Genomic DNA, 19,403 nt, shown 5'->3' with positions numbered 1-19,403 from the left:
GGCGCCTTGGTGTGTTTATGAACCTTCGCACGCTGGCAGGGAATGCACGCCGACGCCCATAGCTTAACAGATTTGCGAAGGCCTGGCCAAACAAATTTAGAGCTGACCAGTTTAACAGAGGCCCGGACCCCTTGATGAGAGAGAGCATGTACCGAGTCAAAAACTTGACGACGCCAGGAAGCGGGAACCACTGGGCGAGGGCGGCCGGTGGAAACGTCACAGACGAGGCGGGGACCACCGTCCTGCACGGGTCTGTCCTCTAGTATGAGGCCCGTCTGGGTGGATTTAAGCGCGAGGATGTCCGGGTCACCGCTCTGATCGGCAGCCATGGCGGAGTAGTCTATGCCGAGAAAGACGGGAGAAACCAGCGCACGGGACAAACAGTCAGCCACATGATTGGATTTACCAGCCACGTGCCGAATGTCTGTGGTAAACTCAGAAATGGCTGCCAACTGGCGCTGCTGGCGTGCACTCCATGGATCAGAAACCTTGGACATGGCAAACGTCAAGGGTTTGTGGTCCACGTATGCGGTAAAGTGACGACCCTCGAGAAAAAAACCGGAAATGACGAGTCGCCAGGTGGAGCGCCAGTAGCTCCCTGTCAAAAACACTGTAATTGCGTTCGCTGTCACGTAGCGTACGGCTGAAAAAGGCGAGCGGTTGCCAGACACCCGAGATTCGCTGTTCCAGCACCGCACCCACCGCTATGTCCGACGCATCGGTGGTCAACGCAATCGGCGCTGAGGGGGATGGGTGGGCCAGAAAGGCAGCATTAGCCAACGCTGACTTAGCATCAGAAAACGCTTGGATGCTTTCCGGAAACCAGTCAACGGAGTCATTAGCTTTCTTACCTTTTAACGCCCCATAAAGGGGCTTCAGCAGATGTGCCGCTCTGGGGAGAAAACGGTTGTAAAAATTCACCATCCCCAAAAATTCCTGCAGTGCCTTAACATTCGTGGGACGCGGAAATTCCGAAACAGCTCGGACTTTGTCAGGCAACAGAACCGCGCCCTCGGCGGAAATACGGTGCCCAAGAAAATCGAGAACGGGCAACCCACAACTGGCATTTAGACGGATTAATAATCAGTCCATGCTCCGCCAAACGCTGAAAAACACCTGCCGCAGATGGAACATGTGCTGCTCCTTCGAGCTGCTGGCCACCAGTATATCATCAAGATATACAAAAACAAAGGGCAAGCCCGCGCAAGACCGAGTCCATCAACCGCTGGAAGGTTTGGGCGGCACCTTTCAGGCCAAACGGCATGCGCAGAAACTCGAAAAGGCCGAAAGGTGTAATTACGGCGGTTTTGGGGAAATCCTCCGCGCGCACGGGAACCTGGTGATATCCCCGTACCAAATCGATCTTCGAAAAAACCGAGGTCCCCGCAAGATGGGCGGAAAAATCTTGGATGTGGGGAATGGGATAACGATCGTTCTCTGTGACATTATTAAGACGGCGGAAATCCCCACAAGGTCGCCACCGACCATCAGATTTAGGCACCATGTGTAACGGAGAAGCCCAGGCACTGTTCGAACGCTGCACGATGCCCAGACGCTCCATGGTGGCAAATTCTTCCCGAGCGACAACCAGTTTGGCAGGGTCGAGGCGGCGCGCGCGCGAACACCGGGGGCCCTACTGTAGTTATGTAATGCTCCACCCCATCCTTCGTCACAGTGCTCGAGAAAGTGGGGACAGTGAGTGAGGGAAACTCAGAAAGCAAACACTGAAAAACATCACCCGAATCTACTGAGTTAGCATGCACCACGGGCTGAGCACCCCGAGTCAAACAGGGTAATGAGGAAAATGACACAGCATCAATTAAACGTCTGTTAGCAACATCAACCAGCAGCCCGTGAGCACAAAGAAAATCAGCGCCTATTATAGGCACAGAGCTAGCAGCAACAACAAAGTTCCACTGAAAGTCACGGTCGTGAAAGCAAACAGTCACCAACCTTTCACCGAAGGTTTTGATGGGAGAGCCATTAGCCGCTGTTAGCAATGGCCCGCAGCCCTCAGCTAGCCTGTCCGAGCCAGCCGGGGAAGAAGGCTCTTCTGTGAGCCGGAGTCCACCAGGAAACGCCTCCCCGAGCGTGAGTCCTCTAAGAAAAGCAGCCTTTCCTTGTTGCCAGCGGTCGCGGCTGCTACAGAGCGCTGACATGCCCGTTTCCCTGGGTCTGGAAACTGCAAGGCGGGAGACAGCGCCGTGCCTTCGCTCCAAAACGCTGGTGATAAAAACAAAGCCCCTTTCCGCGGTGCCGCCGTGCAGCGATTCCAGCCACCGTGGACGAGTCGGAGGGCCCCTGGAGCATCGGTGAGGGGGCGAGGGAAAACGCTGGTGAGTCCTGAACAATCGCCTGGACGCCGAAAGTCCTGGTAACCAGGAGGATGCGATCCGCCTCTTCCACAAGGGAGCGGTAATCCTTCGTGGCCAATAGCGGGGAGTTGGCAAGGCCAGCGCGCACTGGAGCCGGCAGCTGTCGGAGAAAGAGGTGGGTGAAGAGAAATCCTCCGTCATCCGCGCCCAGCAAGGACAGCATGCTCTCCATGAGCTCGAGAGCGGTGCCGTCGCCCAGGCCCGCGAGGGAAAGGAGTTTCTCGGCTCGCTCAGCATCTGAGAGGGAGTAACGCCGCAGCAGCAGCGCCTTGAGGGCGGTGTACTTGCCTTGGGCTGGGGGGTCCCGGAGGAGAGTCATCACGCGGCGGGTTGACAGCGGGTCAAGTGAGGCCACCACATGGTGGTATTTAGTATCGTCGGCTGAAACTCCACGAAGAGCAAACTGAGCTTCTACGTGCACGAACCATGAAGGAGGATCGTGAAGCCAAAAATCCGGCAATTTAAGCGCCACAGCAAACGCAGCCATCGGCGGAGGTGAAAGTCCGGCGGCAGCCGATGCTTCCAGGCCGGAGCTGGCTTTGTCGTCGAGCCTTAGCATGTTCGCTACAGGGGTCACCAATGTGGAGGTATGTAATAACGACAGGAGAGGTCTCTGTGTCTCACTCCAACTTTATTAACTGACTCTCAGAACTTCACATATATTGAGCACCAAAATCTCCACCCCAACACTTCCCTTCAACTTGGGTGTGAGTGGAGCCACCTGGTGGTCCGCCACAACAGAAGATTTTACATCGGGGGGGATATGACGGGTGAAATTCAAAGTATACTGACAGCTCTCAGAGTAAGGCTTCAATATTAAATTAAACGGTCCAGTTATGAAGCCAAACTGATTTAGTCAGGAACCAGTAAAACACCGAAATAAACCAAACATTAACATTTAGAAATGACTTATAGATCATGTGCCTCTATTCTAAGCGCACGTAAATAATTTTTGCAAGTACAAATGTTGCATTTTGAGGAGAAAAATTCTCAAGAGAGTACAAACAAAAAGAAAACCCTTTTCACTAGCACTCAAAAACTAATGTGTACACTTATGTCTGCATTTTTATTTTAAATGTGAACAAAATGATAGCAGAAGAGCTGTCACGTGTCTGGCCATAAGAGAGTGCCAATTTGTTTGTTTGATTGTTCGATTAAAGGCTTCAGTTGAAAAAAAGAATTGCGTTCACGTTTGCAGCTTGGTCTTGTTGTACAATATTTTAAATTTAAAAAACCCACTACTTTTAGAAAATATTTGCAGGTGTTTCCTTGTTTTCTTTAGTTTGGTGAAACTAAACCTTTATGGAGTTAGTTCAGTTACAACGGCATTTGTTTCATTTTTATTTTGTTACTATATACTATGTACTATATATACTGATTTTGTTTTTGGTGTGTGTGTGTTTTGTTTTTGTTTTTGTTTTTTCCTGCGCTCATTTCCACCCTTCGGAGGAAGCTCATTTCTGCCGCTTGTATCCGCGATCTCGTTCTTTCGGTCACTACCCACAGCTCGTGGCCATACGTGAGGGTAGGGACGTAGATCGACCGGTAAATTGAGAGCTTTGCTTTTACACTCAGCTCTCTCTTCACCACGACGGACCGGTGCAGCGTCCGCATTACTGCAGCTGCAGCCCCAATCCGTCTGTCGATCTCCCTTCTCCCATCACTCGCGAACAAGACCCCGAGATACTTGAACTCCTCCAGTTGGGGCAGGAACTCATCCCCGACCCGGAGTGGGCACTCCACCCTTTTCCGGCTGAGAACCATGGCCTCAATTCAATTTTATTTATATAGCACCAAATCACAACATCAGTCGCCTCAAGGCGCTTTATATTGTAAGGTTGACCCTACAATGATACATTCAGAGAAAAACCCAACAATCTATGACCCCCTATGAGCAAGCACTTTGGCCACAGTTTGAAGCGGAAAAACTCCCTTTTAACAGGAAGAAACTTCCAGCAGAACCAGGCTCAGGGAGGGACGGCCATCTGCTGCAACCAGTTGGGGTGAGGGAAGGAAGACAGGATAAAAGACATGATGTGGAAGAGAGCTGAAGATTAATAACAAGTATGATTCAATGCAGAGAGGTCTATTAACACACAGTGAGTGAGAAATGTGACTGAGGAAGAAATACTCAATGCATCATGGGAATCCTATATGCCTTGGCAAAAAGGAAAGATTTTTTTTCCTTACACAATTCCACTTGTTTTGTGACATAAAATAACTAACCTCCATCCTCAGATATCAGTGTGTGGGAATGGGGCAATGGGAGTGGAACACCTGAGCCTGAGGCAGCAGGTTGGCAGATATGTGGTTTATTTTACACATATACAAAGGGTCTGCCTTCACCAAATAAATTATCATGGTAAATACAATGCGCTCCATAAATTTCTTTCTTAAAATGCAGCTTTTATGTCTTTTAATCATGATTTACAATGTACAGTTGCACATGGGCGTGCACACACACACGCACGCACGGATAAATTCAGTGTGAAATTCACTGTGAGATCTTTACAAAATATGTTATGTTTGTGTAATAATACTGTGCGTTTTTGCAGCAGGGTGGGGGATTTGTGGGGAATACTCTCTGCTGCGACAGGGATGCTGCAGCACAGCTTCTTCTCAGTGCTACACCAAAGGCTGTAAACCTGTTATTCCTGCTGTCCAGAAGTAGAGGGCGCTATTGTATAGCGTGTAGTCGTTATTGGAGGATCTGAGAGTTTGTTCTCAGAAGGCGGGATAGTTTGGTGCTGGATGTTATTTGAAAGAAGGAACAAGGTTTCGTTTTCAAGGACAGCAGAAGTTCCAACTGACCGTAAGAGAATTACGTTTTATGTAATATAATGTGCAGCTATTATTACGATAGTAAGCTGTAGTAAACCACTTCCTTCTCATAGACAGTAGTGTTTAGGATCACCTCTGACTCTTTCCTTTGCGCAGATTCAGCATGTCGGCCCGAAATGCAATAAGGAGCAATAAAACAGCCATTCATGAGATTTTGTCCGGAGACTACGGGCTAATTCTCAACAAAGTTGATGAGAATAAGCTGATCACTCAGCGGGAGTACAACAATCTTAAAAGCATCAACAACGCAAATGCGGAGACACACGTCATTGAGCTCGTGGATAAGATCATGAATAAAGGAGAAGATAAATGCAAAGACTTCCTGAACCTCCTGCAAACCGATGGCGCCATTAAAGAAACTTTCCCTCTGCTGGCGAGTTTACAGCTGAGTTGTACCCCCCTTTTATCCGAGCCTGTCCAAGTGTCTTCAGGTCAGCACGGTAACACACACGTAACACAGTATAGAAATACACTGAAAAAATATGTTGTTGGATTTACTTAATTCAATAGTGGACATTTGTTGCACACAGATGTTTTGCTTTGGCAGCAACTTAAACAATTGAGTTAAATTAACACAATTTATTCATGTTCAATTTGTGTTGATAAAATGTGACTTAACCTCCTAGGACCTGGCGTCCACATATGTGGACATCACATTTTGGGTTGTTTAGACCAAAATACTAAATTTTGCTCTACAAGGGCCTGATATCCATTTACGAGGACATTATACTGCTACTGTTCTATTGACATTTTAAATGAATATCCTGATATGTGGCTCTCATTTTTCTTAGAAACAAAAATCAGGTAAAAAAAAAAAAAAAATCTGGTAATTGTTTGTTTTTACATTCGTCCCAATATGCCCAAATATCAAAGAGAAATTAAAAATGCAAGCCGTGGAAAAGTTTGGGTCTTAGGAGGTTAAACATGTTTTGATGAAGTAATTTGAGCTCTTGGAATATTTTAATCCTTCACAATTTTCTCACTTTATCCCAACACCATTCAATAACTTTTACCCAATACTACTTGGTCACTTAAATACTACATGTTATCTTCAAATTACATTTTGCTATTATATTCTAGTATCAAATACACAATTTTCAAATGGAGGCCTTTATAACAGATTGTATTGTTCTCTTCCAAGATGGTTGCTGGCATCCACCAGTAACCTTTCAAAACAAAATGTCTAATTTCACTGCATTGAAAGTAGATAAAGAATTAAACTGACATTACTCGTCTACTGAATCTATATAAATCAACAGTTAAATAATGTCAGTTCTTCCGTGTTCTCTGGAATCAATCACAGCAAAGAAATTAGACTGTTTCTTTTGAAAAATGTTACAGGTAACCATCTTGGGAAAGAACAATACAAAACATTCTATTTAAGGCCTCTGATGTCAAGATTCAGTTAAACAACAATTATAACTAAACAATTTGAGGTAATGTTAGTTTCCATTAACATTAAATTAGGTTACTGAATTGGCAAACACCTTCCTATTAACATTACCCATGTTACCCCAATAACTAAAGAAATTAGCACTTGCAGGTCAAAACCTTTATTCAAGAGATGCAAAAATAACATTGATACAGTGACTGTCAAAAATTACAGCACTGATCATACTGTGACATCTTGGTTCAAAACAGCACACTTAGAAATATTCAACGTTCTTTACTTCAACTGAATGAAACTGAAAATACCATTTCACACGACCTATATGGGATATTTAGACTGTATAACTGTTCACGCTACATCTCTTCACTAGTAAAAGAAAGAAAAAATACAAACAGAAATTGAAAAATGCTGCCAAACAGACAAACAGAGAACTTGTACAGAGCAAAAGGAAAAACAAACAACAACAACAACAAAACGGCCCTGTCCTCATGGCAGTTGCAGAGTATATAAAAATGAACTCTGCGATCTGTTCCTGGAATTGAGCTTCAAAAATGCAGCAGAATAAGTGTGAGATTTAAATGTCCTCTCACCTAGAGCTGATCACCTCACATGCATAACAGTGAGCTTTCCTTGCAGGAGCAGTTTTGTCTTAGTTGTGAGCTTTTCTTGAGAGCTGAGTTGCATCCAACTCCATTACCACCTTTTGAATCACCTCAAAAGTGTAGCAGAGTTGTGATGGGTAACTCATATTGAAGGAATAAAAAAGGTCCAAACAGCATGGCTACTGCAAAGGTCACGTTATCCAGATCTTGAAGAACTACTATACCCTCGATGATGATGCCAACATCAGTAAAGTCATTGCCTGGCGCATCCTCTGGAGACAGATGTTCATTGTGGTTTTCTCAATCTGTGCAGTGGCCTCAGTCAAGTCCTGGTTAAACACAAAACATTTCTTTAAGATTCCTTTTTAAACTCATCTCTTTTGAATCTACCAGTTCTAATGTTAGAGTAATTTAAACCAATGCAAGCAACATAGTAAATAGCTATAGCCAAAGAGTGGCCTGCCATGCTGCCATTCATGGTCTAACAGAGTTTCTAAGAGAGGGTGAAAAACATAATAATTTCAAATACTTTACATTAGTTTTTGTTAGAAAGACACCGGCCCATCAGAAATCCAGTTTATGTCACTCAGAAGATGTTAGAATTTAGACTTTCAGCCCCACAATTTGGTTAGCTGTTGATCAGTTGGTCAATTTTTTTTTTCAAACAAAAGCTAATGTAAATATTGGTGGGATTTTCCTTTGTTCACTAGAATGACAAATTTAAAGTTTTTTCACACTGATGTGAACCCTAATATAGGGGTGGGGGTGAGGCCTCAAAAGCCGGCGGCCGAGTTCACTACCAGGCCTCATGTGAACTTCAAATTATTAAAGAGGACTACTGGTCCTAACCAGTCCAATGAGGATCAAGTGGATAACTGAATGCATTTTTAAATGTTGCAAAGCCACAATCTACTCATAAAACACTCACCGTGAACTCCTGCACCAAGATGTTGCAATTGTCTTTCACACAGATGCGGAGCACTGTGATGAGGGACTCCCTTCGAGCATTAATGTCATCCTTAACCCTAGAACACTATCGCTATAAATACTAACACAATCACTAATGCCGGGTGATTTTTACCCGATATAATATAACCAATAAAAAGTAATCAAATATATCAAAATATGACAACACATGACAAATTAGAGTAATAATGACTCTGGAAAGCTGGTCTTTGGTCCACCCATTCCTGGGACATTTGAGACTTCCCTGGTGAAGGCACAGGTTCCTCGACACGCAAACAGCTGCAGGAGAGAGAAATCATGTAAATGTATTTGCTCGGGTGTAAATCACCCAGCGATAGTGTTCTAGGGTTAAGTATTATAACAAAGAAAACAGAGATTTGTGAACTTTTCAGTAGCACAGAAGAAAATGATCCCAGACAAAAACTCTTGACTTTTTAAACCAGTCAACATGCAACACCAGCATCTACAAAGCAATATCAAAAGTTCCTGTTTGACATCAACTTTATGGATATATAGTTTCCAGAACATATATTTTTTTAAAAAGATACATTTTTCTCAGTGGGCCAGTAAATGCATGACGGAAATTATGGCATCCTTTTAGTGGAATCAGTCCTCACAGGTAATAGCTGACTGTTTTAATGGATGCAGCATAAAAATCTTTTACTGACCTAATGCAATACATATACACTTTGTAGTTAAAGAATTTTAAAGTTCTTACTGTCATCATGGCAGCTACATCCTTTACCTTTGTGCCCTGTTTCCTCGATCACTTTGCAAACACTTTCAGCAGACTGTCAGAGAGAAACTTAGCTCCATCAGAAACCTTGACAGTAAAGGCAAGGTTGGGATGCGCTGGAATGCTGCATTTTATCTGAAATGACATAAAATTATTTTGAAATAACAGCAAGCACTGTGCTTGGTTAATCAGTAATGTTTTGTTGAATAAAAACTGTTTTTCCAGATCTTATGGGATTAAAAAAATCCAAAGATGTTTGTTTTTGATTTGCAACCCAACAACCCACAAGTTACAACCTCATTTTAGTTCAAGTGTGCATTAATGTGAGTCCAGTATTCACCTTTCTGACAATACATACAGGTATAAGTTAAACCTATGGCAGAGTTTGGATTTCTCAGTCTGTTTGATTATGCATGCACCTAATAATTATAAAAAAACCTTATTATAATTAAGTTACAGAAACCTTAAGCAAAAGTAGAATATACTTTCTAACCATTACACCTTGAACCCACAATCCATCAGCTGACTCCTGGTGAAATGCAGAATAGAGGTCATCTTTCAATGTGCAGCAAAAAAAAAAACCCAAAAAAACCAAACAAAAACAAAAGGACAGAAGGTGAGGGCAGGAGGGGTAGGGATGTAAGCTAGCATAATGAGGCTGATGATATTAGCTAAAGCTTTTCAATGTCCAAAATCTCACTAATACCACGGTGCAGTAAATACACAATGTAACTGAAGAGTCAGTTGGCAAATCTATTCACACAGAAAACCAAATTATGTTATGAGTGCCTCGTAATTAGGTTTAATGTAATATTACGGCTCTTGTGCCAATGACAAATTCAGATGAAAAAGCGCCAATTCTTTGACAACAGATAAAACAGCAAATAAGCTAACGGCTCTCTTTTAGCATGTTACATGGCGACACTCTAGATGTTTAACTACATTTGGCTGAAATATGGTAAATATGAATTCAAAAAATCAAGTCATACCAAAAAACGTAGAGTTGGCTGCTCGACGGTTTCACGAGATTTAACGTTGCTATCTTATTGACTTACTTCACCTGAACATGATATAAACAATTTAATACACCCTTTCTGCATATCATGTAGTTTTTACACTATATAGTTACATTTAACTTTAAAACATGAGACAATTGTGTTAAATACATGCAAGATGCTTACATAAATCCAAGAGATGGCCAGTCCGTTTTTTTTTTTTTTCCAGTGTACTGTGTCTACTGTTGTGTTTGGTTGTTTAACTCAGTTTTATTGTCCTTCCCTCAGATGTTCTGCCACAAGATGGGAATAAATACGGTGGCCCTGAGAGGCCAAACGGACTGCAACTTCAGAAAACACCAGCAAAAAGAAAAATGCTGCAAATAGAAGAACCCAGCAAAAAGAAAAATGCTGCACTGCAACTTCAAGAAAACACCAGCAAAAAGAAAAATGCTCTAAAAAGAAAAACGCTGCAAAAAGAAAAACGCTGCACTGCAACTTCAGAAAACACCAGCAAAAAGAAAAATGCTGCAAAAGGAAAAACACCTGCAAAAGGAAAAACACCTGCAAAAGGAAAAACACCTGCAAAAGAAAAACACAGCAAAAACAAAAACACCTGCAAAAACAAAAACACCTGCAAAAACAAAACTCTGCAAAAAGAAAAAAGCTGAAAAAGCACACAAAACACAATAGAAATGTTTCTGGGGAGACAATCGAATTTCCCAGAGGAACCCACCCGAGGGATTAATAGTTCTATCTTATCTTATCTTATCTTATCTTAATCCGGTCTTTAAGGTATGACGTGACGAATCCTACTTCCGGGCCTAAAGTAGTCTGTGTTTAATATGGCTTTTGTGTTGTTAACATGTTTAATGTTTTGTATTTTGGCTCAATGCTTACATATATGTGTAAAAAGAAAATGTACGAGTTGTGATAACTGTTTTTGATAGAATGAAGACTAGACTGATATATTAAATATTCCTTTATTGGGTGAGAAAATCAGACCATGTCATAACTGCTTTAGATATCAGAGTCTTAAACAGGCTGACTTCTGCTAAATGGGTCAAACTGGGCAGAAAGCCTACAAACACATAACATCCTTATAGAATATGATGTAACACTATAGATCAACTTATCTCAGAATATATAAAGCATATAAACAGTTACAGCAATATGATGCAACAAACACAGCAGTACTACTAATCCAAAATACTGACAGAGGCGAGGCTGCCGGACACTGGCACCAACGGGTGAAGTGTCTTGCCCAAGGACACAACGACCGAGACTGTCGGAGCTGGGGCTCGAACCGGCAACCTTCCGATTACAAGACGAACGCCCAACTCTTGAGCCACAATCGCCCCATTAGTTAGTTCTAAACTTTTCTAGCAGTCCTTCACAAACAGGGAACACTGTCTATTCTCTCCATCTGTCAGCTGCTGCTGGCTCTTCCTCCTCCTCTTCCTCACACACTGCTGAGTTTGTCCTGGTGGATCATCAGGGGTGCAAAGCCTCAGAGATAATGTGCAGCAGTGGGTCCCTCAGTCTGTCTTCACTCTGGACACTTGCAGTTGTCATACATGGAAATCAAATGTGTGATAAGCTGCAGGATTCAAACCAATGGCGTGTCCAGCGGGGTGGTCTGGGGGGGCACAGGCCACCCCCAACCAGACTGGCCACCCCAGGTGCCACCCCGAAGCTAAAACAATAAAATTTAATGAAATATCAAATGTACGATTATGGTTTCACAGTGAAGCGCAGATATCCGAGGGTAAGTGAATGCAGCACCGGCTTCTGCACTATGCGCATCATGTTAGCAAAGGTAGGAGAGCCAAGCACGAAAGACGGCACCGCAGATTAACAAGTTAACATAGCTGGACTAGCCATCGGACATTTGCACGGTGGGCTGATGACTTATTTATGAGAGGTGGTGGATTGGCCAGATGCTGGCCGATGTGTAAAAATAACTCAGTTGTTTGGTGGTGGCTATGGCGGAGCTTCCACAGAGGCAACAGGTGGATGAGGGAAGGTGAGGCAGGAGGAGAGACCCGAGGCGGCTGCTGGTGTTCCAGATCTACTGGCGTTTAGATCAACTGGCGTTAGTCGAACAGATGTGTGGCAGTCTTGCATTTCAGGAGCTGCTACCGACAAACCAGCAAATGTGTCATCTGTGACACTTGTGAGGTTATCTCAAACACACTCCGTCAGTCTTGATGCTGTTGAACAACAAAATGTTTAAAAATATGGCGAGTTTACCTGGTGATACCCTCATGCGCAACGCAATCATGAAAACAGCAAACAATTAACACTACGCCGATGTTGTTCACGGGACAGCAAGAGTAAACGATCGGGAGACTCTTGTCGTCGTTATCGTTCCCCTCGCACGGTTTATTTCTCCGAATTCAGCGTTTTTGCTTCACAACTACAGCGTGCAGTTTACTTTGTGCACTAACATGGAGTCGAGTCAACCAGCGCCACCTCTAGCCAAGTGCCACAGCCTACAGCCAGATCAGCCTGTGACACACATCTGCACCACGTTTGAATTCGTGTCATGCACATTTGTACCTTTCAATTGTGTCTGTTTGTGCGTCATGCAAATAAACCTTTGAAATGAATGAAATGACACTAATATTTCAGTAGTGTTGTAACATCACATGTGTCATCCAGGGAAGGACGGATGTTGTTTTGCTGTGCTATATTTTAATATGAAGTGTATTTACTTAGTTTTTATATTGCATGTATCGGTCATGTTTTGTGCACTGGTTATGTTGTTGCATGTTTTCGTTATACCGTCAAGTTGTCCTGGAGAGACTCCGCCTTTTTCCCCGTTTTTATTGATTGGACACACCTGAGAGGGAGGCAAGAAAATTTACAGAGTGACATATAAGACGGCTGGAGTTAACTTTGAGGAGAGGACCAGCGCGCAGAGGGCCAGCGCGCAGATCGCCAGCGGGGAGTGACAACACCAGCGGGGAGAGCGGAGATAGCACCAGCGGAAGGCACGAGACGGCTGTGCCGATTTGCAGTTTTAAAGAAGCGGCGGGCGGAGTTGAGAGCTCTGCCCACCCGGGGTAAGTCTCTGACTTATCCCTTTTTATGAAATAAAACTGTCTAGAAGAATAGTGACTGCCGCTCCTCCCTTTCTCCAGCATATCGGGACGCGAATGCGGAAGGGAAGGAGAGGACTCCGCTGGGTTTCCCTTTTTATACTACTTCGCTGGATTTCTTAGCTCCCTGGGACTTTTAGGTCGTGGCGCAGGCCACTGGACTTTTAATGTTGTGTTTTATTGATTTTTATTGTGTTACCCCTTGGCCAAGGTTGTTTTAATTCATTTTACATTTTTAACTATTTAAATATAATAAATTATATTTTAATTATACAGTTTTTAATCGTGGGCTTTCCCTTGGCGGCTCCACTGCTCAATCCGGTTGGAGGAAGATTTTCTTCCTTCGCACAAAACCCACTGTGGAAGTAAAACCAGCCTTCCGCCTCCGTTACATGTCGTTAGTGTAGTCTGCCTGTGTCTTTTCTCTGCGAACAAACATTTTAGAGTTGGTTGTTATATACAGTCTTTATAAGTGTGGTTAATCAAATAAACATTTGTAAGGAGATGGCAGTTACTGTGAATTCACAGCAGTTACACAGTGTCTAGTAATAAACAGCCAGTGAGAGTGAGTGGATTTAAGAAAGTCAGTGACTCAGGTGTGTTGCTTGGTTTGTCATCTGTTTGTGAGACTGGAGGAGACGTAGAAATCCTTTGTTTTAAATCTTAGTTAGGAAGGTTCCTGTTTGAAAACAAGCACTCTTTGTGAGAAATGCAAGAAGTACATCTGCAGAAAGCACACAGTTACATTCTGTCCATCATGTGGACAAAATAGAAAATGTTGAGCATTGAAAAACTGAGAACGTTGGGCAAGTTCAAAAGAAATGTGTTTGTAAGAACGAAAAACCAAATTGTTCCTAAAATAGTTATGGACAGTCTAACTGTTGTATGTCTGTGTTCTACATGTTTATCTAATGGAAAATAAAGTTGCTATTGTTTTATTGCAGTTTTTGGATAATTCTGAGTGGATTTACACAGTACGGATCTAAATGACCCGCAACAAAATCAATGTCAATTGTTTGTTCTTCAACTTAATACAAGGGTTAATTTCCAAAACTTATGATCTTCAATTTGTAGCAGATCCACTATCACACAGCAGCTGGAGCAGTCTCCAATGGAGGTCAGTCCACTGCTGCCACCTGTGGCCAACTACTAGATTAACTTGTGACACATCTGCACCTGCTGCTATGATCACATTGAGTAGAGGCTGAGTGGCTGCACTAACCCCTGGTACATCCAGATCTACCCACAAACATGTTGACAGATACAATCCCGGCAATGTGGATTGTCAACACTAAAAACAATCAGTAAGCAAAGACAACAGGGATCAATTTCTTCTGTTTATTTAGCACCCACAACATTTGTAGTCGCCTTTTGTAGAAGCTTCTCGGATGAGAGGTGAAACGTCTTCAAGCAACTTAAAGAAGTCCAGACGCTTTTCTTTGCAAGCTCCTTTGACTACGATGACCTGGATGACTGAGAACCTTCACAGCCATATTGCCGTACATGTTGGGAGGAACACCCTTCAACTGGTGCGGGAGTATGAAAGGGAATCGAGGAAACTAGCGGATTATAGGAACCATCTCAGTTTCAACCTAAGATGTAGACAAAGCAGAGTTGTTCCTAAGAGCCCGCGCCTTGGATCCACTGTCAGGGGATACAGAGCAGACTTGATTCTACAGAGCACAAAATCACCTTTTAAGTGAAAGGATAAGACAGGTCCATTTCACCATAGATGCCCTCCAGATCAAGATCAGCCAGACCCTGCAGGAACTGGAAATCCTTCTACCCTCTCCAATCTTAGAAGGGGTTTACAAGTTTGTGGACAAGGCTCAGCGGGCCCAACACTCTAAAGGAAAAGAAAGACAACGCAGGAAATTTCACACCTTGCTTTCAAAAACACACACTCCTCATCCTGAACCTACACAACCCAGAGAAGAAAACACACCTGAAGTCAATCAGGAGAAATGGGTTAAGAACTTTTCAGACAGGATTCTCACTGAACCTGAAAAGAGAGTATTAGCCAAAGGACTCAATTTTGCCATTTCTCCACAACAGTTGCCCATAGTGGACCTCATCACAGCCACGGATTAATAAATTATCACAGACAGAAGCAGAGCAAATCAGGATGAAAGTCTCAGCCACGCTCTCCAGTGCCAAAGTCCCTCCATCCAACCTCACAATACAGGAAAAGAAGGCCGTCGCTTCCCTGAGCAAAGACCACAACATCACTGTTTTACCAGCTGATAAGGGAAGATGCACCATGGTCCTAAACACTACAGATTACCATACAAAGATCACTACTCTCCTCAGTGACAACAATACCTACGAAGCCCTAAAGCGAGACCCCACAAGCAGCTACAAAAAGAAAGTTATAGCTTGCCTTCAAGACTTTGAAAAGGACAAAATTATTGACCGCCTTACATATCACCGTCTTTACCCAGGTGATGCCATACCCTGCATCTATGGACTTCCTAAAATCCACAAGGAAGCTGTCCCACTCAGACCCATAGTCAGTAGCTTAAACTCAGCCACTTATAACATTGCTAAACACCTTGCTACCATCCTTGCTCCTCTTGTGGGGAACACCCCACACCACATCAAGACTCACGACTTCACCGACAAGGTACAGAAACTTACCCTGGATCCAGATGAAACCATGGTGTCCTTTGATGTAGTCTCTCTCTTCACTTGCATACCCACCACGGAGGCTGTGGAGACTGTCAGAAAACGACTACAAGAAGACAGCTCCTTGGAGGACAGGACCAACTTCACACCCGATCAGATCTGCACACTGTTAGACCTCTGCCTCACCACTACATATTTAAGTACAACGAAGGCTTTTACAGACAAAAACATGGCTGTGCCATGGGCTCCCCCGTGTCACCTATTGTAGCCAACCTTTACATGGAGGAAGTGGAAAGGAAGGCTCTTGGCTCTTTCAAAGGAAGAGTACCCAGCCACTGGTACAGATATGTGGACGACACCTGGGTGTCTTTACTGCCCACCTCTGCTGTTGTCCATGTCCAGGTTAATGCATGCACTGTTGATACTTCCGCTGAAGTGTAATGACAAGTGAAACTCACATTTGCTGTTTGTACATTCTTCTAGAGCCAAATCACACGTACAAATATACATTGCAACACGTGCTCACTCCTAACCAGTGTTGCCAACTTAGCGACTTTGTCGCTATATTTAGCGAGTTTTCAGACCCCCTTAGCGACTTTTTTCCCCCTAAAAAGCGACTAGAGAATCTGGAGACTTATTCTGGTGTTATTGGAGACTTATTTATGACGACTTTTTGACATGAAAACACGTATCACTCTTGCTCTCAACAAGCAGCGGTGCTGCCGTGGGCACCTCACCCGTGCCAAAGTGCTCATGGGCGGAGGATAGTCCTCCCCCAGCTGCTATCAGGGCAGGAGATGTTCACACCTATGCATCCAAACTGCAAATGAATCGCGCATGAGCGAAGCCGCTGCTGTTTTGTGGATCACAAGGTGTAATTCATCAAATATGCGACGCAGGGTCAGGCTCCATCTGCTTCACTTATCAATGACTATGGAAAGTCAGCGAGTGTCAATAATGTTAATGTGGTTACGTTAGTAATAGAATGAGTGCTAATATAACAGCTTTAAGATGCATTTCTAGATATTATTATGTGTTTTACTGTCTTTATGGTGTAAAGGTTAGCTTATATTACAATAAGGCTGTTACCAGAGGCGGAGGCAGACATTTGATACACCCGGGGCTTAGCCCTAAAGGGTAGTATGCATGAATCAGAATCAGAACTAGATGATAGTAGCACGAAAAATCTTCATAGACCTGCACTACACTTATTTTTTTAATTCTACCAAAGTCCACTATTTAGTACACTGAAAGTTTATATAATTATTTAGCCTTGTTGTGCAAACAAGCCTGCATAACTTAATAAATATAGAATTTGAAAAATAACAAACCTAAAAAGAAACACTAGGTACAAGATACATGAGTACCTATGATACGGTGATACTTTTGTTAAACAACCATTTGACTAACATGTCTGTGTCACCTGCTCTTGTTCCATCTCTGTTCTGTCCTCATTCTCTCTCTCTCCCTCTCTGTTCCTCTCTCTCCCTCTTTGTGCTGACAATCAAGCCAAACATCAACATCATCAAATATACAGTTGAAACCAGATATTTACACACTCTTCAAATCAAAAACACAAACACTTTTTTAATTGTGACATCAAATCAGACTAAATGTTTATTTTTTTAGGTTGATAAATATAAAAAACATATTTGTTAACTTTAAGCCACCCCCCCGCTCCGCCACTGGCTGTTACTATTTAAACGATTAAACTATTTTAGGACAGAAATATTAGCCTCTGTGATGAAGTAAAGAGTTACTACTTAATAAAGTTTCTAGTAAAGTGATTAATCGCAGCCACAGATTGACAGTAAATATCCCGATTAGCTTCAATGCATCTATAAAAATATGTGCAAGTTTCAGTGCTTCGTTTACATTGTATGATACTTATACTGATCTAGGGTCAGTGTAAAATACAATCCTAGCTGTCTGAACAAAGTCTGCCTCATTTAATCCTGCATGACAAACCTCAGGATGCAGGTTTATTGAGCCTCCTTCCTGCTGGCACAGCTGAGAGTCAGCTGGAAACTTACAGTAACGTGGACATCATGCAAAGACTGCCAGACTCTGTAATACTGTAAATGATCAGTGACTCAGGTTAACACTAAACTTTAAACAGTACCTGTGTGTGTGTGTGTGTGTGTGTGTGTTCAGGCTGCATCTGAGCACGTAAATAGCAGGGGGAGGCGGGGCTTGTTCTTTCTTAACCAATTCGGTTTCGAATTTAATCTTTGGGGTTTCTTATATGTATAATATTTATATTTTATTATCGATTTAAATGAGGTCAACTCAAGTGATTGACAGCTTAGTGATGAATCACACTTAACAATAACAACGTTGCACTGCATTACTGAGGCCTAAAACTCACTGCGCTACATACCAAACTGCACCACTGTGGAATACTGTCGAAGAATAATGCTGTCCAGGAATATAGTTAAGATGGCTAACTGATAAACACACATGTAAGCTGTACTACATTCAACTATGTTTATGTGCTGTGTTCATTAAAAGTCACTTGTTCTTTGCTGACGACTTCATTATCAGCCACCATTGCAATAATAAATAAATAAAAACACGGGCCCATTTTAACCCCTGGCTATGGCACACGATTTTGCCTTTCATGTCTTTAATATCTCCTGGTGATGAATACACGAGCAGGACTGCCTTTCACGTGTTTCTGCTTAGGCTCAAGTTTTTATGTTTGGAGGCTCCCAGTGACAAAATACAACAAATAATGGCAGTTTCTCAATTCTCTCGCCAGTCCGGACTTTGTCGATTCACATGGGAGTCCTGACTTCCCGAGGACGGCAGTGTACGTGATGACATCTCCGTTCCTGAGTTTTTACTGCGTTTCCTTCTTAATGTAACTGTGATTAATATTTGCATTGGAAATTACACATTAAATGAAAAAAATGCACATAATGTAGTAGATTTTTTTTTTAAGAAAAAAATAATTAAAAAGTACCTTAAGCACTTTGGCAAATTTGCTTTTACGTATCATCTGTTTCATAATGTCTAATAAGCTTCATACGGTTAAGCAAAGCCACTAACACAAGCTTAATCTCTCTATTAATAAACACATGTATGCCTGATTAAAGACAAACAGGTGAGATGTTAGAATGCTTTTATTTTCATTTTAATAGACACTCAAAACTTACAACACACAGCTGCTGGTGTTTGGAAGAGAACTGAACAATATTTAAAATACAATCTTCAGGATGTCCACTTATTAACATGCTATTTTTGCTCCCGGTGAAAATGTTTCTTCTTGTATTAAAATATATTTTAATGTTAAATTAAATTCACAGTCAGCCGTTCAAATAAGAACAGAAGATTTTACATCGGGGGGAATATGACGGGTGAAATTCAAAATATACTGACAGCTCTCAGAGTAAGGCTTCAATATTAAATTAAACGGTCCAGTTATGAAGCCAAACTGATTTAGTCAGGAACCAGTAAAACACCGAAATAAACCAAACATTAACATTTAGAAATGACTTATAGATCATGTGCCTCTATTCTAAGCGCACGTAAATAATTTTTGCAAGTACAAATGTTGCATTTTGAGGAGAAAAATTCTCAAGAGAGTACAAACAAAAAGAAAACCCTTTTCACTAGCACTCAAAAACTAATGTGTACACTTATGTCTGCATTTTTATTTTAAATGTGAACAAAATGATAGCAGAAGAGCTGTCACGTGTCTGGCCATAAGAGAGTGCCAATTTGTTTGTTTGTTTGTTCGATTAAAGGCTTCAGTTGAAAAAAAGAA

The 19,403-nt window shown here is 42.5% G+C and overlaps 2 long non-coding RNA genes across 2 annotated transcripts; one reads left to right on the top strand and one right to left on the bottom strand.

The window, feature by feature from the left end:
* Window positions 1-6,753: 6,753 nt before the first annotated feature.
* LOC120741878 lies at window positions 6,754-8,249 on the bottom strand. The gene is made up of 2 exons (XR_005697708.1): window positions 8,137-8,249; window positions 6,754-7,537 (listed from the first exon to the last, which is right to left on the bottom strand). It is a non-coding gene; the product is annotated as an uncharacterized LOC120741878 (long non-coding RNA).
* Window positions 8,250-12,447: 4,198 nt separating this feature from the next.
* Window positions 12,448-13,353, top strand: LOC120741792. The gene is made up of 2 exons (XR_005697697.1): window positions 12,448-12,973; window positions 13,052-13,353. It is a non-coding gene; the product is annotated as an uncharacterized LOC120741792 (long non-coding RNA).
* Window positions 13,354-19,403: the final 6,050 nt, after the last annotated feature.

This window comes from Simochromis diagramma, unplaced genomic scaffold, assembly GCF_900408965.1.
Source record: "Simochromis diagramma unplaced genomic scaffold, fSimDia1.1 OVJJ01000663.1, whole genome shotgun sequence".
NCBI classification, from domain to species: Eukaryota; Metazoa; Chordata; class Actinopteri; order Cichliformes; family Cichlidae; genus Simochromis; species Simochromis diagramma.
The sequence above is the reverse complement of the archived record's forward strand: the minus strand, read 5'-3'. Positions and strand labels throughout refer to the sequence as shown.